We start from the raw sequence: 23396 nt of genomic DNA on the forward strand, positions 1-23396 counted from the left end.
TCTCCTAATATGTCAACAGGATGAAAACTTAATACTCTTTTTTTGGGGGGGGGCGGAGGATGATGAATATACAACTGTAGTTGTGCTGCTCCTTTATTTTAACTACTTAAAATGTCATGCTTCCTGACAAACAGAAAAAGAAAAATGCTAACATTTGTTTTTTTCCCCTTCTTGTGATACGGATGTGCCTAAATGTTGTACAGCAATTATCTGCATACGGGGGGTTTTGTGTTAGGAGAATGAAATTTTATTGTAACTCCTGTATGAAGCATGCCCATGGGAAGTAACTGGCACAGGAGGCTGTTATAGTTGCACGTTGTAGTCTGTAACTGAGAGGATTGTAGAGCATTTGGTGGCCATTGTTTTTTGTTGTTGTTGGAATCAAACACTTGCATGGTAATAAGAGCTGTCTCAAATTACTAATATTGTTTTTTAACAACTTTAAGCTTGTTCTTGGGCTGTATTTTGAGACAGGCATCCCTCAAAGTTCTAGCATAGGAGCTTGTGGCATCGCTCTCCATGCTTATCAGAATTCATGAGAGATCTGCTTGCCGTCACTTCAAACCTGTGATAGCCTCTGGCTGCTTTGGAACACTAAACTTGTGGGTGTCCAACAAAGAAATGATCAGTAGGTTTAATTGAAGAGTTGCTATATTTATTTACATCAAATTATATAGTGTGTAAACAATCAGTTGAATGCTAGTAATGAGTAGTCCCAAGCCAGTGCTTATAATTTGTTAATATGGAGTTGAGGAAAAAATAATGAATGCAGCCTTTAAACCTAGAGGTAATTCTGGTGTGCAGGCACTAATATCTGCTTTGGTGTGCTGTGATTAATAAGGATGCTGACGTATTCTGGACCATCCCCTGGCTAAAAGGTCTGTGCTTGCAAGTGTAAGAGATGGACAAATTCTGGTTTAGCACAGTGTGGCTGTGAATGGAGCAGAAGTTGCATTCAGGGTAGTTCTGTTTTTCCCTGGCAAATTTACTGGAACTCTTTTGCTTGCGTGTTGTTGAATTAGCCTTTTCTGTTCAAGGGGTGTTAAGTAGTCTAAGACTTGACTAATAATTATTAATAATGAAGAAAGCCCTGAAGCTGGTCTAATGAAAAATAGGTTCCCGTTGGCTTGGAGCTGCTCTAGAAACACTCCCAGTAGACAGGACAGTAATGAACCCTTCCTCAAAGCTTAGCGAGCGGCAGAATAATGGCATTTCCGTCCGGACCTTTAATTTGTGAACAAGCACGGCCAGTCTGTATGGTTACTTAATTCACTGTGCAAAAATCTCAGGCACCTAATCATTTCATCCTAACTCATTGTAATGCAGATAGGATTATTGCATTAGAAATGTGATTTTAAATGGCCTGGGGCAGTAATTTGTCAGCATTTGGAAGGATTAACTCTATTAAAGTTTAGGCAACAACAACCATTCTTTTGTGTTGCATCACAGGTTACAATACCAAACATTTAGCATAACTCATCTGTGAATCTTTTTACAACTGTATGTTTCCTGGCAAGTTGGGAAACAGCAAGCGACTTTGTTTGCCCTAGAATTACAGCTGCTTAGAGGCAAAAGGATATGCTTTTACATCTGACAAATGAATGTCAACCCTTTTCTAGAGGCAGCTGCAAGTCGCCTGTCTTATTGTCAGTGTGTGAAATGATGTAGGTATTTCTCTCAAGCTTGCAAATGTCTTGTGAGGTAAAGGTGAAGATACTGTATATTGGGGGCTGTCAAAACTGCTAGCTCTGCAGCTTTCTCCATGGGATTGTAAGAGTCATTCTTACCGAGTGCCCTGGAAACTAGGAACAGGCCTATGATTATGTTTAGTGAATTGAGACTATGGCGTTTTTCCTATCAGAAAATACTTTCTGGAGACCATAGGCTGTGTTGTTGAGGGGAAAAAAATATTTAAATTTCTGTCTGAGGTAAACCTCTAAGGAGGAGCAAAATTTTGGTCAGACTGCTCTTTCTACAGAGACTTGGCTGAGCATCTAAAAATACTGTATTCAGAAATACAGTACCTAGTCTGTAGCTGGCCTTTTGGTGCCAGGCTATTATAAAGACAGGTTCTTCAAGCTGCTTTATACCTGCCAAGAACTCTAGAATGATTTCTAAAATCATCTTGTATTTTCAGGTTGTTTTGTTATCTGCCTGGAAATACGAGTTGTGATGTGGGTAGTAATCTTGTATAGTAAGCCCAGGATTTTTGGTGTACAGTTTTGGAAGGGGAGGAGGAGGAAAGGTAGTCTATTCTGAATTCCCTGGAGAGCATTAGGAAAAGTGTCGTGTGTCACCAGTACAAGCCATTGGCATGTACTGGGACTCATGCTGGTGTCAGCAGGTTATTAGAAAGCTGCAACGCTGTGTCTGCAGGGTTGAAAGACGCTTGCAGTTTTGCCACATCAGTGGTGTGTAGCCTTTTGATGTCGCATCATTGGGGTGCTTCCAAGCACGGAACTTGCAGCATGCCACTGCAGTGAACTTTACTGCTGTTATCTATGCAGTGATGTAGCAGGAACTGTAGCATTTTGTGGCATGCGGTCTGCATGTCAAAGGTGTGGATGTTCTAACTTAAAATGTTAGCTTAGATCTTAGTGAAGTGTCGTGCTGTAGCTTCGGAGGCATGTATGTTAGAGTGTGAGGAATACAAGCATGTGGGCTTTTCACAGAATCGTCTAGGTTGGAAGAGACCTCCAAGATCACCCAGTCCAACCTCTGACCTAACACTAACAAGTCCTCCACTAAACCGTATCACTAAGGGCTACATCTAAACGTCTCTTAAAGACCTCCAGGGATGGTCACTCAACCACCTCCCTGGGCAGCCCATTCCAATGCCTAACAACCCTTTCAGTAAAGAAGTTCTTCCTAATATCCAACCTAAACCTCCCCTGGTGCAACTTCAGCCCATTCCCCCTCGTCCTGTCACCAGGCACGTGGGAGAATAGACCAACCCCCACCTCGCTACAGCCTCCTTTAAGGTACCTGTAGAGAGCAATAAGGTCGCCCCTGAGCCTCCTTTTCTCCAGGCTGAACAAGCCCAGCTCCCTCAGCCGCTCCTCGTAAGACTTGTTCTCCAGACCCCTCACCAGCTTGGTCGCCCTTCTCTGGACTCGCTCGAGCACGTCCATGTCCTTCTCATAGCGAGGGGCCCAAAACTGAACACAGTACTCGAGGTGCGGCCTCACCAGAGCCGAGTACAGGGGCACAATCACCTCCCTAGACCTGCTGGCCACGCTGCTTCTTATACAAGCCAGGATGCTGTTGGCCTTCTTGGCCACCTGAGCACACTGCTGGCTCATATTCAGCCGACTATCAACCAGTACTCCCAGGTCCTTCTCTGCCAGGCAGCTTTCCAGCCACTCATCTCCCAGCCTGTAGCTCTGCTTGGGGTTGTTACGCCCCAGATGCAGGACCCGGCACTTGGCCTTGTTGTTTTCCCCCAGTATTGGATGAATAATGCCCACTCCATGTTGCTTGTTGCTGAAGCTGCAATTCAAAAGCTATCCCTGACTGCAGGAAAGCAGCTTGCATGTTTACTTTGAATTAAGCAAGCTTCAGTATGTAACGACCACCTGGTGAACCAAATGGTATCCCAAGAGTGAGAACTTCTAGAAGTGTCTTTCAAAATCTTTCCTATTACTGGTCCAAACTTTGGTTGCACTGTGACACTGATTGAAGCAACAATCATTAATTAAGGTACTAATTAAGCTCTTCTGGAAAGCAGTGGCGGGGTAATAACTGCAAACTGCCTTCTGTAGTCACACTGAAATGCTGCTTTTCTTTGGAAGCTTTATCTTGCAGGTTTGAAAGAAAGGGCAGTGTTTCACTGAGCAGTTTTTTGACAAGGGGGTGCTTTTTGGAGCAAGGTTAAGTTTAAGGGGATCATACCATGGCTACATCCTTATTCGTAGGTTTATAGGACTCAAATCCTCAGTGAATCATGGTGCCCAGTTTTATTTTCAGTTGCCTGCTGTTCAACCTTCCTACATCAAACCAGGAATTACAAAAAGTGAACATAACGAGACTGCCAGGAACTGTTTAGATCTTGTTTCAAAACTTGAAACACATAATCAGATATAAGACACTACAATTGTACCAGTAAGGTAACATTCATATGTATTTGCTTATGCTTATTTCCTCCCCTTCACCTTTTTAGGCTAATATAACTTTGAAGTATAGCTTAAAAATGCCCTCAAAGCATTCTTGAGGTTTCTCCAAGCAAAAGCATGGACCCTCACAAGATATTTAATAAGGCAGTGTAATGTTGACTGGACTGTTCTGATGAGCTTGGGGTGGAAGACTTTTGGAAGATCCTGCAAGAAGTGTTGAATATTGAAAACTCTTACTTTCTTAATGAGTTATGCCTGATTACATACAATAAGAGCAGAGAAGTGGGAAGGAGAAGAGGGAAGTGATGGTCCACATCTGAACTGTGTCATTCTGTTGACTTGTATGGAATCGTGGCTGGATTGTGACTTCACCAAAATCAGCAGGGTTACATTTAGGCCACAGCTCTACCTACTGCATGCCTTGATCAGGAAATACTTGCATGCATTTACAGCAGCAGTCAGATGCCCTGCTCAGGCTGAGCAGGTCTAAGAGATCCTGGACCCTTCCGAGGTTCCTAAACTGTCTGTTCTTTCTCTTTTCCATATGAAGGTCATAAGTTAGCATCCCTGCCGGTCTCCTCTGTGAATACATGGTGGTTGCTCCCTGCCTTAGTTCTTATCAAAATGATAGATAGTTCAAACACTTTCAGTAGTGCTGCTTTCTAAACTCAGATCCTTTTGATTGAAAGGTCAGGGAGTGACTAGATGTGCTTTTATTACAGCAGATGTGAGGAGGCCATGATCTCTGAGAAGGGTAGTGATGAGAGCTGCACAATGCATCCAACCATAACCTCAGTTGTAACCAGTACAGAATACAGGGAGTATTTTTAGTTACTTACAAAAGAGAAATTAAAAGGAAAATAAGAGATTACCTAGATAACATAATCATTTTTTTAAAAAATGGTGTTTGATTGCACCTTGGATTTGCTTTCATGGTGTCAGAATTAAATTTATTGGTTTTGCTGTGCAGTAAGGATGTTAAAAGCTCCTTACCATTTTAGCATTGGTATGGTTCTTAAATTTTATTTTCATGTTCAACTGTTTGTTTAGTCATCGCTAAGACCTTCTATTCTGTTCAATCTGTACTATTAAAACCTAGTCTGTGGTTGATCTTGCATTTCTTATTATAAAATATTGTAAGTTTTCTGGGAGGGAAGAAGAAAACTTCAATCTGAGAACCCTTCAGGCTGTTTCCTCTTCTCAGCATTCCCCTGAAACAGTAGTCAGTAGTACTCTTTGTACAAGGGAAAAAAATAAATGCTAAGGAAGTTCTGTTTGAGAGACCCGAGGGAGCTAAAAGGGCCTTAAATTGGTCTTGGCTTACAAGTCATGACAAAAACAGAGGAAAACCCTCTCCTCTGAAGGAACTGGATACCTTTGGATTCTAATAAGTAAAGCCTGTGTTGGTAGGAGATTTTTGTATTGCATATTTAAACTTGTAGTACCTTCCTCTAACAAAGCAGGGCTGAGTCTGCTCACTTTGCGCAACAGGTTGGAGAAATTTACTTCAAGACCCAACAGTGTGTGTTCTGTTAGTAGGTGGTGAATGATCTTATTCGATGAATTTGGTGATTCAGAAAAAGCATCAAAAGCTTTCTTAATTATTTTATTCTAATAAAACGAAACCCACTAAGCCAATATGAGTTTGGCTATGGGAAACAAGTTACATGGGTGGTGATGTGTCAGAGGAATTGCATATGCAGGAGATATGATGTCTGTCTCCAACTCTGCATGACAGATGTGAAGCATCCATCCAGGTCCAGTGTCTGTAGGAAAATCTCAAATCAGGAATAGGATCTGTTCAAGCATTTGGTTTCCAAGTGAACTTCAAGTGGAAATTGCTTTATTTTTTTTACAAATGTTTCAACCTGCAGATATTCTGTGATCTACGAAGAGCAAACTTCTACTCTTAGTTTATATCTTGCTATGTCCCTGAAATCATAAATATTTTGACACGATCATTTATTTGCACTTGGGTATTCACAGAGAATTCTCTATTCCATGGGCTTGCACGAGAACACAATGCTACTCACATGAATGTTTTGGGGAAAACCAAATGAAAGGGGGCTTTGACAGCTGTCACAGTAAATGTGTGGGTTACTTTTTTTGAAGGAAAAGTGAAAATTCAGTGGTTTCAGGGTGTTCAACTTTGTTTGGAGCTGTCTGAGCAGACCTACCTCAACAGTGCAATTAATTTTCCCAAAGTTATGTGTTCATTCCCTCTTCTTCTCCCACCCTCATAATTAACTGAAGATAAATGAGGGTTCAGGAATACAGCCCCTCAATTTCTGTGGGGCCCTGTGTGGTTCTCTTGGGAATTGCTTGTTCCTTTGATCACCACAGGTCTACTGCAAGATGTGACGGAGGTTCCTGCAGTGCTGAAGAGGATGGTTGTTCTGCAGACTTTTGCTAAAAGTGAGGCAGAACTTGGCCTCTGCGTGTTTCTGCCCTGGCTCCTGTAAGAGTCGCTTGGGCAAAATCCTGCCCTACCAAAGCTGGGCTTGGGCTTGGTTACGCTGGACCTACTTGGAGTATGGGATTTTGCCTTCTAGCTGGTAGCTTGAGTTATTGTATGCTATTATTTCAATTGGACGGTTTTATTTTTCTGTGCCTTGTAGCTAAATGAACCTCTGACCTGCCAAGTGCCAAATGGTGGAAGAATTACCCACTGACTCCATCCACCTGATGGACTCCAGCAGAAAGCCTGGTGGGCAATAAGGCTGTCAGGGCTTTAAGCAGGCACTGAACAGCAAGAAGAGAAGTCATTACTCTTCATTTCTCTATTAGTTTCACTGCTCATTTAATAGTGCTGGGCAAAGAAAAACATTAATATCCTATTCAGCAGCCAAATGCACCGAATTGGGAGTTGTGACTCATGTGTTTTCCTCTTTTCTAATGGGTATCATTAAAATTTAACAAGTCATCTAAATCATGTTAGTATTCCCAGGGTTAATATCGCTGAAATTGCTGGCAGCATTCCCACAGGAAGAGTTAACAGTTGCTGAGGCTGGTGGCTGGCATTTGTTGCTGGGAGGGAGGTGTGGAGACTGGAGGAGCCCTGGCGCTGGGAAGGCACAATGAAGTCTTTGGTGACAAGGGGCATTTGCAATACACATACATATTCTTTCCTTTTCACCTCTCCCTTTTCACTCCCTTCCCCCCCCTTCTCTCCCCAGCAGTCCTAAAGCTGTCATTTCACTTCATACACATTAGATTTCTAATGGAAATTCTTGACAATAAGCCTGCCTGCTTGTGAACCTAGCAGGAAGGCACACAAGTGTGCTGGTGTGCTAGTCAGTGCGAGTGTCAGATTTAAGAGATTGTTAGACCGTAGATGGCTTTTACCGGAGGTCGAGGAGGCTAACAAAGTGGGAGATGCAATTAAAATGGTATTCCTTGGAAAGGAATAGCTAGCTGTCTGGGCAGGCTGAACCTGGGGAAATGATGGGTAGTTGGAAGGCCATTAGCGATGGCTTTGTAAGCAGTTTTGCAGCATGGGTGGTAAACCTAAATCCAGAGCTGCTCTTTTAGCATGCCTAATCAGACCTCTGTTTTCTCCCATGTGTCAAATACACTTCTGAATAATGGATTTGACAAATTCTGTGGATTTTCTTGGGTTAGATTTTCAGGTGGGAGAAAAGTTGCAAGTGGGGGGAAAAAAAAGAGGGGAAGCTGGCATAAGGGAGGTTTTGGGTGCATTCTCCGACCACCATGAAGACAAGCCTCTGGATTTTGCAGAGCTGATTTTTTTTTTTGTGAAGTCATTGATCCAAGGAGGCTGGCTGATGTAGAATATAAGTGATTGGACAGGCAGCTCATTAAAATGCCTGCTCATTTTAAATGAACAGTTGAGACCTGATTCCTATAAATTCTTGATAAAAATTCTGATATTTATGTTTGTGTTAAAAGTATTTTTGGAATTGCTTTCCCCTCTTCAGTCACTCTCAGTTGTCAGAGGGATCTGGTCACATCTCTCCTGTGCTCTTCTTGGCTGGAGAATGGTTGGGTGTTTGGTTTCAATGTCAACGCTTTTTTAAAATTCCAAGGGGTAAGGGTAGGCACTTAGAGCAAATTGACCAAACATCTTGGTGCCTTCAGGGAATTCTGATGTCTTGCTCTTCTGGGTGTTTTATATGATTTCTATTTAAGGCGTGGTAGCTGCAGAATGGAAGCTTGTAACTCTTCTTCCTTTTGATGATGAAGATGAATGGCATGTACATGTATCCCAGGACAGAAATAGCAGGCAGTGGCGTATATAGTTAAGGAAACTGCCTCACGTGGTTATTCTGGATGCTTTAAGGCCTGAAACAGCCAGTTACCCAACAGGAGAAGCAGAGAGGAAGAGACATCCACTAAACCAAAGCAGATTAACAGAACAGCATGTGCATTGGTTGTGGTGGGCATGAGCAAACCCCGCAGCTGTGCTCAGCTGAGCCATGGCCTATCCCTTCAAGCCTGCAGTCAGCTCCTCTGGTGAGGGGTGTGAGATGCGAGAGCAGGAAAGGCACACGGAGAGGAGAGGTGCCAGACTTGGAGAGGAAGAAGGCAGGCTGTGGAGACAGAAATGAAGTGGGAAACAGAGTGTGCCTTGGATGGGCCAGGCAGCAACGGAACGGGGCTTGAACAGAGCTTCTGCGGGAAAGCTCCATGCTGGGGAAGTGGGGAGAAACGACTGGTAAACACAAGTCCTGTAAGAAGGAGAGCTTTCTGCTGGGGTGCTCTGCTGGTGTCCTGAAAGCTTTACGGAAAGAATTCATATGAGGATTGTGTGTATTTTTTTCCTTATTACTCTTCTTCTCATTTTCTGAGCTCTAGTCTATAGTTTAGAAACCAGCAAGCAGCCAGAAGAGCAGAAGGCAGTTTGGGGGAGCTGCCTTTGGTTTAATGCACTTTATTATTTTAATTCTGAGTTAGGTCTTCCAAAGGCTGAGGCACTAGTGCATCCTGTGATCTAAAGTTATAACTGGAATAACTGGGTTTTCTTTCTTAAATCTATTTCATTTGTTTCTCTGTTTTCCAGTCAGAAAGACCTATACATTCCATACCGTTGATTTGAGGCTTGCTATAAAACAGGGACTCAACCCATTGCATTAACAGCTTTGCCCAACATAGCAATTAAATGGCATATATTTCACTGCATCGGTAGTAGGGTAGGAGTTGACATTCTGGAGTGTAGTTATGAATTCAACCTGTTTTTCACTTTCCATACGCCAGTCTCTGAAGGCAAGAAGGCTTGACTTCCAGATTAATTTAAATCCTTATGGTATTGAACTTACTAATTTTGTAGTATTATTGTATTGGACACTCTAAGGTCATGCTATTAAGCAGTAGCTGTTCCAAATACTTCACAAGCAATATAGAAAAGACACAAGGTGTGAAAGGAAAGCTCAGGAAAGGGAGGGGGTTATTCAGGAAGGGAGGGCTGAGTGCACTGGCACTGATGGCTTCTAAATGCAGCACTTTATGGATTGGAGTGCTTTAAATTGCCAACCTTCTGTGTCACTCCTAGTTACTTAGTTCTTTCTAGCTTGGTCTGCCTCTGTCTTGCCTGTTTAATATTCCACTTAAGTATAATGAGAGATGAGACATGCAGGATGCCGGTGTCCTCCAGGAGTCAGCTCTACTGACGTGAATACTTGTGTTAGCTGTTTATAGGCAATGAACTAACAATGAACTAAACATGGGTATAAAGAGGAGGGGGAGAAGGAAAAGGAAAATTGTTGTGACTTCTCTTAATTTGCTATTCCTTTTATCAGCAAAGGAAATAAATTCTTTCCCTTTCCCACTCCAAATGCACGCACTCTGGTTAATAGGAATCATTTCAATAAGTACACACTGGTAATGCCCAGATAAGGGTTATTTCTGTGCCTGAAATATCAGGGCCCAGAGTGTGCTATGTGGGAAGCTTGTGTGGAATCACGCTGCCGAGGAAGCAGTGTGTAGTAATGCGCATGGGTGACACTGATAAATGGCTCCTCTAAGCAAGCATCTGCAGCAAATTGTCAGACTGAGACTTCCCAGCATACCCCAAACCTCTGTATGAATGAAATCTCTGTTGTGCCGTTATTTACCCACCTCCACATGAAATGACAGGATAGGATTCATTACTTCAGTGTAGCTTTTATACGATTCTGCTCTCCTCGTGTGTGTATATATTCTTTCTGCACCATTTTGGCAGTGATGGCTGCAGAACTCATAGTGTCCTCTCACTGACTAGCCATACAGTTCTTTGAAATGGGGCAAAGCTACTTTCAGCATAACATACAGGTCTTTGGTTTCTGGAAGCCTTAAATGAAGTGTTGTATGTATTCTTTGGCCAGACACTTATAACTGAGGCAAGTAATAAGTATAGTTTGGTATTGTTTTATTTTGTGGTGGTCATTCTGGTTGTGGTGACTGGGAAAAAAGAGGTTAAAGCTCTTGGATTCTTTTTTTTTGAGGAATCATGATTATTCTCTTCAAAGGGCAGTGAGACAGTCTGCAAATCTTTTTTTTTTTGCACTGAAGTAAAGCTTCTCCTGTGCTACCACTGGACATCGCTGATGCATGAAAAGGATTGGACTTGCTCTTGGCTTTTCTTCAATAAATATTCTTTTGGACTTGAAGCCTTGGTGATTTTTCTAGAATAACTTGTCATTGAAACTGAAACTCAGTTAATTTAAGCTTTGGAAAGGCTTCCTGGGATCGGGGTAAGATTTCTGACACACTTTGAAAACAAGCTGAGACTATCTAAGATTTGGAAGTTAGCATAAACGTGCCGTTAACACAAAGGTGTCAGTACATAAAGATAGATTCCCTGCTCCTCTTAATTCCAGCTGATACATCAAACCTCAGGGCTCTGAAAAACAAAACTCTGTGGACTTAGCTGCAAGGATGTAATATGGGAACCCTCTGACAGAGCAGCAGAAAGGTAACACTGTCAGGACAGAAGAGAACATCCTGCACATGTACCTTAGCTACCAGATTTCACTAACAGGCACCTCAGCTGAAGTTTGCCTTCACTGGAGAAATAAATAAATTCAGCAGGAAGCCTGGGTGCAGCTGGGGTGAGGGTGCTTGTCTTGCCCTGTTGTGGTGTTCGTGGCTGCCCACAGCTGTCTGCTCCACCCTGCTGCTGCAGCTGTCTTAAACTGGTGCTTGGCTATTACAGCCCTCAGCTTCTTGCTATCTTAGCCTTTGCCCTTAGGCTCCTCTTGTCTGCCTTGCTGTTTTTTTTTTTGTGTGTAAAAAGCTTTAATAGCTGCTTGTTTATGATGTGGAATGGGAGTTTCTCTTCAGAAGCTTCCATAGCAAAAAGACCTTTTCCATGGCTCAGCAGAAGATGACATGCTGCTAGGGGTAGACTCAAGTGGTTTGTAACACTCATGCTTGTGAAAGTTGCAGGACTTCACACAGTTGCAAATACTCAAGTTGACATACCTATTACTGTTGTACTTGTGTAGATCTCATCTCCTTAAAGTGTAGGGCGGGGCTGCTCCTTCCATTTTTACAGCTGAGGAGACACAGAAGCATCTTCTCCTAGTCCTGATGAACTGATTGTATAAAACTGAGGCCAGGTTTCCTACATGCATGTGCTCTTGATGAATGGGCTTTCCTCTCGTGCTAATACTGCCACCTCATTCTGCAGCAGCTCTTGTGTACTGGCTCAGCATTGATTCTTTTGACTCTGTACAGAGAGGAGTTGTGGTTTGCATTTCAAAGCTGTCAGCCTTAAGGGGGGTGGAATATGGCAGTTGAATATATGGCAACTAATTACCCAGTTATGACAAAGTCTTTAAAAAGACCTTGACTTCTGATTCTGTGATTGGTACCAGAAGCTAGCTGTTAGCACAACAAAAAAGGAAGAATGCTGCTAATGGTGTTGTATGTTCTCTTGTGGTATGGTTTCTTTTTTTTTGGGACAGTGTTTATTTAATTTTCTTCCTTTCTCCTCCTACCTTGGACAGTTCATATCTATGAATAATTTAATTGTCCTTGGCTGTCTGCTGTTGTGAATGGCATGCTGTTAAGTATTCTGTATTCATGTGGTATTTGTTAATGTTTATTTTGTATTCTGTCTGCCTCTCTGCCTTTTCAGAGATCAAATGGATGATGCAAGGCTTGACAACATATAAATGCTATTAAACTCTATCTGAAAGAACAGAATGGGGGCCTTTGTCATTTCATTACCTAGGCCGTTAATTGGAACAGATTGTTCAGTGTTTTCCTCTAGTGGAGAAGTAAATGTTTATGAATGCATTTCCCTACTTTTTGGAAAGTTTGTCTTGAATGCATAGAATTCATATGTAACTTGTACTGCCTTATATCTCAGAGGACTCCTCCTCTGTTACCTGTCCCTAGCCATTCTTTGTTAGTGTTATTTATAGGGTTTAAATTGCAGAAATACAAATTTCCCATTTCTTCTGACTGAGGATTGTATTGTTTTAACACCTTTTGTCCTGAGTCTGGGTAAGCCAAGAAAAACATCTCAACTTTTTCTGATCCAAACACAAGCATCACTACTGGTATTCCAAACATTTGTTTAGGTCCTGTCTGTAATCTTTGTGAGCCTTAGGCTGAGATCCTGAGAAGAGTAAGCAGAAAGCACACCCAAAGCTACTCCACAGTTTTACCAGGTGAATGAGAAACCAGGCTAATGCTTTACTGCATTTCTATAGTGTGTGTGATCTTGGGGATGATTCCTTCTGAGAAAGTATCATTCTTCAGATGCGTCATGCTATGAGCAAAAAATATTTGTCATTGTGGGTAAATCACTTAATGTCCTGCTTTCCTGCTGGCTGTTATATTAATAGTAACTTCTTAAATATAACATCAGTGTTTTTCATCATCCACAATTCTCTAATTTTGAGTGCATGTTGCTGCTGTAACAGCCTCTATTTTTTGAGCAACTCTAACAAAATCTACAAAGTGTCTCAGGTACTGTTTATTTTCTTGTTTCTTCTGGTGCCTACCAGAGTCCACTGCACACCACTAGACCTCATAAAACTTGCATAGCCCTGCAGTCAGCAGAGGGTCTTCTGTTGGTGAGTGCACATGCAGTGTCTAATTCCTGCCAGATCTGAGTGAGTAACTAGGTTTCTGTACTTCACCTCAGCCTTGCAGTAATTCTTACAGCAATGGTTCCCTTGCAGAATGAGTGTCTAACCCAAAACAAATGGCTGGGGAGGAGTAGCTGTTGCAAACAGGATTTGCAGGACTCATTCAGGAGAAGGAGCCATTAACCCATACCCCTCCTTTGTCAGATCTCACTGGCAACTTTCCTTCTAAGAGGAGTGCTCCAGCTGCTGTCTCACAGGGACTTGGAGCATGGTGCCATGCAAGTCAGTGGCTCCAGCTGAGATCAGCACTTAGCAGGGTCATAGTCTCTGCTGAAAGCAAGATGTCACAGAACAGCATCTTGTTCCTGTAAGTGCAAGGGATGAGGGAAGGGGGGCTTGCAGCTGCCTTTGCCCAGAGTGGAAGTCGGAGCTGCTGCCTCACATTTGTGTACCCGCCCCAGCATTGCCTTGTTACAAGTCTGTTAGAAAGCAGTCCTAAAGCAGAGGAGTAACTTCTATGAAGCTGACCCCACTGTCGCTGGGCGGCCGGCTCGCAGGTACGTGCGCTTGTTTTGCTTGGCTGATGCCTTGAGAATCCAGTCTTGCACCTCTTGTTCCTGGATGTAAGCCAGGAGAAGGAAAGCGAGTCCTGAGACTGGGCATCAGCTTTGCAGCATGCTCTGCAATGTGTCTCGAGGCAGGCATGTTTGGAGACGCTTCCCACCACGAGCAGCACTGGATGTGCTGCCTCTTTGTCTGTGGAATGGCTTACTATGCCACCTTTAATCTGAACCATCTGTGATAACCTGTGTGCTCTGTTATAATACTGTTTTTGTGTCAGGCTTCCAGCAGCGTGCTGTGAGTGAGCTGGAGACCAGCATGGGAATTAAGGTAGAAAATCCACTGGCAACATATTGCAGTACACATACCATTAATTGAGAAATCGTTGTGTTAATTGTAAACTCTACATGCCACACCAGACTCAATTTTAGTTTTTAATTCTGGAAACTGTAGTGACGCAGTAAAATTGTAGGGTGTATAAAGGCAAAATGTATTTGTTGGTGTTCTGGTGTTGGGTGAAGCAGTAATGGAGTTTGTGCTTCCCTCCTTCATTGCGTGTTGAAGGATCCTGTCAGGCAGTCTGAGGCTTGTTTATCACCCAAAACATGGAGCTGCTAATTGGCTACAGCCCTGTGCTTTCTTTACATGCTGCTGTTTCCCTTCCTGTTACCACAAAACACCTCCATATACCCGTATACTTTAAAACAAAAAACATTTATGCTGTTTTAACCTCTCTATTCCATCTTCTGCTCTTGCTTTTGGTAATTTTATTTCCCCTAACTAATGGCTCACCTGGATAGGATTGCCGCTGGCTCTGTGATTATAGCAATTAACTCTAACCTCAAGAAAGCAGCTTGCTGTGTTGCCTGGCAGCCAGGGCCTACAGGAGCTGGTAAAACAATGCACTGGACTTCAAGACCGAAATGAAGAAAAAGCATTGCTTAGCATGCAAAGCAAATTATTATGGAGGATCTCCTCAATTTTGAGGTTGGTTATAATATTCCAAAATCTCTTGCTGTGAATTCTTTACAAGGCAACTCTGAAAAAAACACTTTTGTAGTAAACTGCAAAGGCTAGGTGACAATGCAAACAAACCATCTGAATTGGGTTACATGGCCCAATTAAACCTTTATTGAGCTAACAGCAGCCTCCTGAATTGGCTGCATGAGAGAAAAGTAGGTCTGCCTACAAACACGGTGCTGGCAGAGCTGCAACTTGTTTTTGTACCTTTATTGCCCTTTTTAATAATTCTTTTACCGAACGTCAGCACAGGGGAAATTCCAGCCGAACTCCCTGAACCAGTTTTGTGGAGTGGGAAAGGTGTCGTGCACCAGGGCAGCTCCTCTGGGCTGAAGCGCTGCCAGCAGTGGTGGCAGAACATTGTGGTTGGAAGGGGCCCCTGGAAGATACCTAGTCTAGCCACTTCTTCAAAGCAGGGTGGGCTTTGGTGTTAGATCAGCTTGCTTGGGGTGCTGGTGCAGTCAAATTATGAGCATCTCCAAGGTTAGAGATCATGCAACCTCTCTGGGCCCCTGTTGCTGTGCTTCTGCAGGCCTGTCCACCCAAGCGCACATTTCTACCAGCACTTACCTGTCTGACCTTGTGGTGAGCTGCTTAGGGAGCTAACCCTGCGACCCCTCTGCCACCCCCAGGTCCCTGGTACTAGCAAAAAGGGGATCAATGCATGCAGCGTTACTCAGTAAATCTGACCTTGTCTCACCTTCTGTTCTCTTTCAGTCTGGAGGTAACTGCATTTCCTATAGCCAAATATCTACACCTGGCTGAGTGATTAAGACATGCACTGCTCATCTGACATCAGAATATTTGTAAACACTATGACAACACATAGCTACAGGCAAAGGAATTTTTCCCAGCAGTTTGACTGCATCAAAAATGTCTGCTTTATTTTTCCCCCTCTAATTATGAGTACATTTCAAATACCACAGTCTTAGTTATTTACACTTCTGTCAGCATTTTCCACATTTTTTGGTAGGTGATAGAAAAATGGACAGAGATGCCAATCCGATTAACAGAATGTCTACTCTTAGAGCTGTTGTGAAAGCCTGTGAATGTAGTACGGCAATGCAAGAAGACAGGCAAGTATTATATTGATAGTACTAAATCTAAATATAGTATTTCATTCTACCTATGTGTGGCCATGAGTGACGACTTGCAGTGACAAATAGCGGATTAAATATCATCTAATCGAAGAAGACTTATAAGAAGGGGAAAACTGCTTGAAAAAACAAATGCATCTTACACATCTATGTTCCCCCCTATGTAGACTATGAAAAGATGTGATTTAACCCTGCTGATACTGAGATGTTTGTGCCGGGCTGTCCTGTTGTCTCCTTAAAACTGTACTGCACCAGCTGTTGTTTCTGCAGCTGTACAACATGGAGACCTTCCACTTTGAGCTGCTTTTACTGAGTGACAAAAGTCTGCTGCAGCGTTCTCTGCCTTCGTAAGGGACTGTGACGCCAAGTGCATGGGGTTCTTCTTGATTCTGTACTGCTGGTCACCACAGGCAGTGAGCTGCTAAGCTCCTATAAGACAAGTGCCTTATACATTCAGTATATTCTCCTTCACTCCCCCTTTGCTGTGCCTGTGAGCAAAGAGGAATATCCACTTGATGGATCAAACACTGCATCTGCATTGCAACAAAGTGAATTCATACTTGACTGTGTTCTTGCAATTATAATACAATATTCAGTGTCAGATATTAATCTGCAGTCACAGAAAGGTCTGTGGTGTTCAGCAGATCTGCAAGTTCCAGATTAATTGGAGAGAATCAGTGAAGCATCAATGTATGTTCAAAATATGGATGGACCTGTCTTGTGAAAGATGAGGATTCTTCTTAAACCAGAATGAGATTTAACTCATCTGCAACTTAATTATGGAGGAGTTACTGAAAAAAACAATTTATTAGCCACAAAGTAAAACATCCTGCTAATACCACTTTCTCCTTGGGTTGAGTTTACTGTGGGATACCACTGCACTTCTCAAAATTATATCCTGGGCACTTTACTGTGCTGGAAAAGTCAGTTTTATTATAGCTCCCCAGTAGCCACAAACCAGGGTGTTTCTGTAGGCCAAGATTTCTCTACAGAAGTTCATAGCATTTACTGATGCAGGGGGTAGATAGGAAGAGAAGCAGCATTTCTGTCTTTCTGTGGCTTGTGCTGTTGTTTATTTTCTTTTCACTAGTCTCTGGTGGTGGAAAAGAGAACTAATTACAAGTCCCTGGCTGTGACTACTGTTTGTACTTTAGGGTTTAATAAAAAAAATTTAGGGCTGCTTCTACCTGCAGAGGTAATTCAACAAGTTCAGGGAATCCTATGAGCAAACGTTGCTCTGTCTCTTGTGTCACCCAGAAAACTTTGCAAGCTCACTTAATTGCAACCGTCCTGGGCTAAAATGTTAACTATGGCTTGGCAAGGTAGAAATGAGCCTTGACGATGGCTTTCCCCTGCTGAGAGGAGGTGGGTGTGCCCGCAGTGATACAGTAGTGATGTGGCAGAGGAGCATAGGTGCTATATGCCAGTTCTGTACCTGGTCGAATCCTCTGGAGGCTGGTGACCTAGGTTTGCTGGCAGAAATGACTGATGCTCTTCTGGTTGCATAGGTGGCTGCTGTGCTGTACTGTGGGAGATTGCAAAGCATAAGTGATGAGCAGAAGAAAGGCATAGGGAGCGGGAAGTGTTTAAAAGCCAACCAGCAAACAAAAAAACACAAACTTTTTTCACTGCCATCAGTTCGATGTTCTCTGAGGTGTATACTTGTACCAATGAAGTCATACTTACTAGGAACTTTCTCATGTTCACAGTTTAATTAGTCAAATGCATTAACAATTTTTTGTATCTGGACTTAGAACTGCTGTATTTATTACTAGAACTGTTTTGGAAATCCATTTAAACAATTCACAAGTATCAATGAATTATCTTCAGGGCAGATGAAAGGCTGAAATAAATATACGACTAGAGATCAAAGGTATGGAGGAGTGAAAGGACTTTTCACAGTCACAAGAATCCTGATAGTTTGATTCCCAGGACCTTTTATGACGAGAAGCAATGTGACATAGTGAATGGTTGCTAACCGAATATATGGAAGTCGAAATTCTTTCTTGCAGTAGCACAAGCAAACCATATGGCCTTGAACTAACTGTGCTACCTACGTGTTTTTAGCTTTGTTTCTTTACCCTGGTTACTTTCCTTCCCTACAAAGACTGTACATTCTCATTTGGGAAAAAGCTTTCTGCCTTCATACAGGACATGGCATGTTTCTTCTTTTTTTGTTAAATTAAAAAATTTTTAGTTGTTGCCTCTTAAGTACTACCAAAATATGAAGCATAAACAATAAATGTGGAAATAGATTTACCATGTGTTACACTCTTTCAAACCGTAATTTCTTTAATCTATTCTTGCATTTCTTCTTTTTTAGCTCTGTGGATGTCCATAGAGCTCTAGACTACCACGAAGCTCTATATTCTACATACCTGCATACACAATGACTTTCTCCAATCTAGTTCCTGCTATTTACAAATCAAATGCTCAGACAGCAGTCTGACAGTGCTCTTTTCTGTCTCTTACCTTCCCCATGCTGTTGCATTACAGAAGGACCAGGTAAACTCTATATTGACTGTTGTGCTGGTCCTGCTCTGTGTTTTTCTTCGCATATACTGCCCACCAACACGATGGCAAGCTTAAATGAACCTCAAATCTAACTTTCTGTTGGACCAGGACTGACTCTAGCCTAGTATATTTTTTAAAGGAGGGAGCGTGTATGTTAATGTCACACACACATCTTGTCTCTCAAGGCTCAATAGTTTTAGGCCGGCTGCTTGCCTGTATAATGCTTGCTGACACTCAGAACTTTGCCTTCTAATTGTAGCAGGGGAAAATACAACCCCTGTCAGAGTCACTGGTGGGTCAGTGGAGAACAAAGGCAGTAATCAATCCAAGGCCTAATTAAAGGCAGTGGTGCCAGGAAATGATAGGGAATTCAACAGCCTGACACTCAAACTTCCCTAATTGGACTAGTGTTCTTTATAAGTGCCCTGTGCCCTGCTCCATATTGCCCCAGCTATGATAGCAGTATCTCAGTCTGTGTTTAGTGTTTTGCTTTGCTCTGGAGTTTGAGGCAGAGATGGTTAGAGGGATCCGTTTGCAGTGACTGCTGTAGCTTCGTGCTCTTTCATCTCTTTGTTTGATCTCGGTTCCTGAATGATACTCATAAGCAAGTTTATATTTCTTAATAAAAGAGTGTACCAAGAGAAGAACACTGAGATGTCAACAGCTCTCTTTTCATGTTTTAAAACTTTTTTCTACTCCCCCCTCTCTACTGAAGGGTTTGTTCTGCAGGCCAGGTTGTCCAGGAGGGCCAGCTGCCTTCTGGGCAGTTTCATAAACTAATAATTCTGTGCAAGGCAGAGCAAATAAAGGAAATTGTATTTTTGTATAGAGAGGATGACTTTGGTTCATTAACAATTTCATTTTAATAATTTCAATAACAAACATTAATTAACCTAAATTTGTGTTGTGGTCCCTACTCCATGAGATTAAAAGGAAATTCCTTTGAATAACTTCAGAAAAGGGGCTTAAACAGCATGTCTTTGTGACCAAGTAACAAGACTGTTTTCTACACCCGACTCTGTAACCGTATGACAAACAGTATTCTTGTATGCCACAAGAATATGGGAGAACTTACAAACCAGTTGAGAGTTCTCTATTAGTACAAAAACATTATCTTGAGCTGTGCAATACATTTCAGTTAAATATTATTAACTAAAGTTAAGTAAGCCATGCTATTGCTGGCTTCTGTCACTTCTGCATAAAAGGGTCCTGCAGAGCATCTCAAGTGTAGAGAAGTCCTCAGCATCTTTGAAGCGAAATGTGTTTTGAGCATCAGACTAATTTTCGTACTTCTGTGGAAATCTTCCCATGCCACTTGATACTTTACTGGCTGCTGGAGGCTTCTGTACAATAGTGAGAAACAGAGTTAATTCCTTCTGAATTTTATGTCAAGAAGAAGCTGCTTGGGAATAAAGTGTAATGAGTGTCTAGAAAAAGAATGGCAAGATCTTTTTTGGGGATATGAAAATCATTTGTTGGGGCCGGGGAGAAGAGAAAATTGTGGGTAGCAAATGGCAGCATGACAAAGAAAAAATAAAGCTAACAGCACCATGGAGGATTCGATTATGAACTCTTGCAATTAAATCACTTCTTTCATTCCTTCCTCAGCTATATGGTAAGATCTCATAAGCTAGAGAACTATAAGTAGTTTGATGGACTTCACTGGGATGTTGCCATACGACATATCTCAGCATGTCTTTGGAGGGCTGAGATGTTAGTGTGGGCCTGATGGGATGGGACCCTCCCCTGATGCCAGTGGAGCGTGTGCCCTGTCCTCACTGCTTTAGCGATGGAGGAGATGTGAATGGGAGGCAGAGATGTTTCCCCTCTAAGCATAAATGATTTGATATTTTTATTTCCAGAGAAATTGCAGGAATAAATGCATGTATTCAATTACTCATTGGTGTAGTAAGCTACCCATATAACTCATTTTCCCATGTATTTTTTAATTGGGAGTTGGATGTCATCGAGTATAAGGGATTTTCCGCTATGAAGTGGAAAGGCTCTTATGAAGCAGTATTTAAAATACAGAAGTTCAACATGCACGGTGCTGTTTTTGTGTTAATAGCACTTGTTTCATGCCATTTTTTACATGAGTAAAACAGAAACCGAGTCAGGTCGCTAGTCTTTTTGTGTTGTCTACCTGACTGCAGAATGAGCTCTGTAAATAGGAGTGCAGTGAAGGACCACTGAATGCTATTTTTTTCTCCACCTGGAAACAATTGGTTTTGATGACAATTCTACACTTACAATTATGGGAATCTTAAAGCAACAGGCCATTGCTTACCTACACACACCATTTTCAGCCGAGCTGTTCTCTAGTACCTAATTACAATAATGGGAGTTAATCCAGGTTTGAACTTCAAACCATTTGAAGAATAACTAATAAACACAACTAATGACTGGGTTTTCTGTGTATGCTAGAAACAGTATTTCTTTGTATGTTACTTAAAACACTTGAAAATGTCTCTGTTGCTTTTCATAAGAGGTGTGGAAAACTCTCTACAGACTTGCCTGTCTCCTAAACCATCCAGCCTCTTGCAAATTATGTACCTTGCAGAGAAACATTATTAATTCCAGCGGGCTGGTCTGTGGCACAGTCTGAATCTGTTTATAATCTTTCAGCACTCTGATATTGCCTGCACCCCTAACAAGAAGTATCAGAGGCATGCGGAGGGGGAGGGATGGGGCCATGCTTCATTGTAAGTACTTTGAAAAAAGAACAGCAACTGCTTTCTCTTAAACCTCTACTGTTTAACTCAATCTAGCGATATAGGAGTTCATTGTGAGAAATGATAATCAAACAAGTCTACCTGATGAGCCGCTTATGGGATGTGGAAGCAGTTTTTTTTGGATCTGTGGGTGTTTTCTGATGCTCTGAGTTCAGATCCTTTTCACTAAAGAAGAGTCAAGAATTTTTGGGAAAAAATGTAATGAAATCATAATGTATTGCAGGCTGTCAAGGGCTGGTGCATCATTATTTATCCTTTTAGACTGAGTTATTAGTATCTTTTAGTGTACTATAATAGGTCACCATATACTGGGAGTTAATAGCGTGTTTGTGCTGCCAGCAAGATATTTAGGTACATACCTAGCTGAATACCAAGTTTCTTTGAGCAGAAAGACCCACTATGTTCAGGACTCCTCCTAGCTAGCAGGGTAAGTTTTCCCAGCTTTTTTCTTTTTTTTTTTTCTTTTCTTTTTTTTTTTTTTTGGTGTAGCCAACCTTGTACTTCAAATCTATCTGCTGCACAAATGTACCATATAGAATGCAGCATGAGACATAAGCCTGCTTAAATTCTTCTAGCCTTGATGTAAAGAATAATGCTGACTAGAGAAAAACACAATAATTGTTTTTTTTGGATAGACTGTAAGGGGCTTTGCCAGCTGCAAATAGAGAATTTTCCCTGCCTTTTGAGTGAATAGCAGACTGTCAGTCACCACTGAGTTTCTCTGATGCAGTGGTTCAAAGGCATCTATATTACAATTACTACTTGTTATTACTTACAATCTTTAAGTATGGAGTAATGTTTTCTCATCAACAGGCTACATGGGTGTCGTACATGCTGTTTGTTTGGTAGCTGCTGTTGTTTTGTGGCATTAGGAGGACCCGCTGTTGCAGAGACCACATTGCTTTCCACTGTTACAAGCAGTCACTAATTGCGTTTTGACTATTTCCATGGAAGGTTTGGGTTGTAACTGCATTTTCCTTGGTCTAGTGGCAGTTTACCCGTGTTCTGGTCCTGAATAAAAGTGATCAAGTGAGAAGTCTTGACTTGCAGAACATGTGAGGTAAAGCACAGCACAAGACTGCTTTAGCTTGCCAGGACCTGACTTATGCTGGAGTGAACGACACTTGCACAGGGCTGTCATCTTGGGCCTACCTTCTTCTGAAATTGTCTTTTTGATCTGGGATAACTGACAAAACTGGTGTCTTCTTGATGCGTATTCTCACATTTCCAACACGTGCATTCTAATCCGTAGCCGTTTCCGAGCTTTCAAGCTCATCAGATTCACTTAATGTTTCTCCTTTGATTTGTTTGCCATTAAGAAATCAGTATTTGACACCTACGCAGCATTCAAAGCTGAAGTTCGCTGGTGTGAGCTACGAACACTCGCTGTCTGTCAGACACAGTAGGGCATTAATTAAAGGGAAATGATGGACTCCTTAACAATGTTGTTACATTTTTTCGAGGCCGAGCACAATGTTCTCTGATATGTTGTGTGAGATTGTCACATTCATAATAGGGCAGGTTAGGAGTGCAAAAACCACAGCTCATTTAAATTGTTTACCAAAGTTTGTTGTAGGCGATGTCATGTTCTTTCCTGCTTCATTAGCACTGGTTGAGTTGTCTTTTGCTTTGTTATGCCTTTGCACGCCTCTCAGACTCCATCATGTTGGCCGTTGCACCTCATTATTTGCACCTCACAGTAAAAGCTAGATATCTGTGGAAAGCAGGTCCTATTATGGCATGCACTGTGTACCCAAAAGCGATGACTCTTTGCTCTTAATCAACAGCAGCAACTTTTAAATTAAGAAGGAAGTCTGAGGGTGTACCTCAGCGTTTTTTTTCCTCCTGTTCGTGACATGGGAATTCTGAATAATCACATTACATTCGCAGCCATCCACCATAGATAACTTTCTATTCTGATTAGTTAGGATTATGTTTCTAATGCTTTTAAATGCTACATAGTCCCAGAGAAGGGGGGTTAACAAACCCAGGGTATAGGGTCTCCCTAAATTTCCAGAGGAAAAGCAGCAAGACTTGTAGAACAATTTTAAGACTGAGGCCATGAGATGAAGAAATGCAAGTTTCATGTACCTACCATGTAATACTCTGCAAATACCAATGCCTGAGTTTTGCTAAAGGACTGTAAGCAAAGGGCTCATTATACAAGGGCCACGGCAGATTTTAGTACTTATGTTTTCTACAGAAATCTTCAGGTGAAAGGTGTTGAAAAAATTCAATGTGCTGTGGTTAAGCTGTATTATCACTCTAACTTATCACCACAATTGTAATAGTTTAAAATGGATTCGATGATTAAGTCACCAT

General features: G+C 42.0%; 1 protein-coding gene across 2 annotated transcripts in view; it reads left to right on the forward strand.

Moving 5' to 3' along the window:
• Window positions 1-23396, forward strand: part of KIF26B (kinesin family member 26B) — a 293769-nt gene that overhangs the window by 5078 nt on the left and 265295 nt on the right. The gene's annotated exons all lie outside the window — the stretch shown is intronic.

This window comes from Anser anser (genome assembly GCF_964211835.1).
Source record: "Anser anser genome assembly, chromosome: 3".
NCBI classification, from domain to species: domain Eukaryota; kingdom Metazoa; phylum Chordata; class Aves; order Anseriformes; family Anatidae; genus Anser; species Anser anser.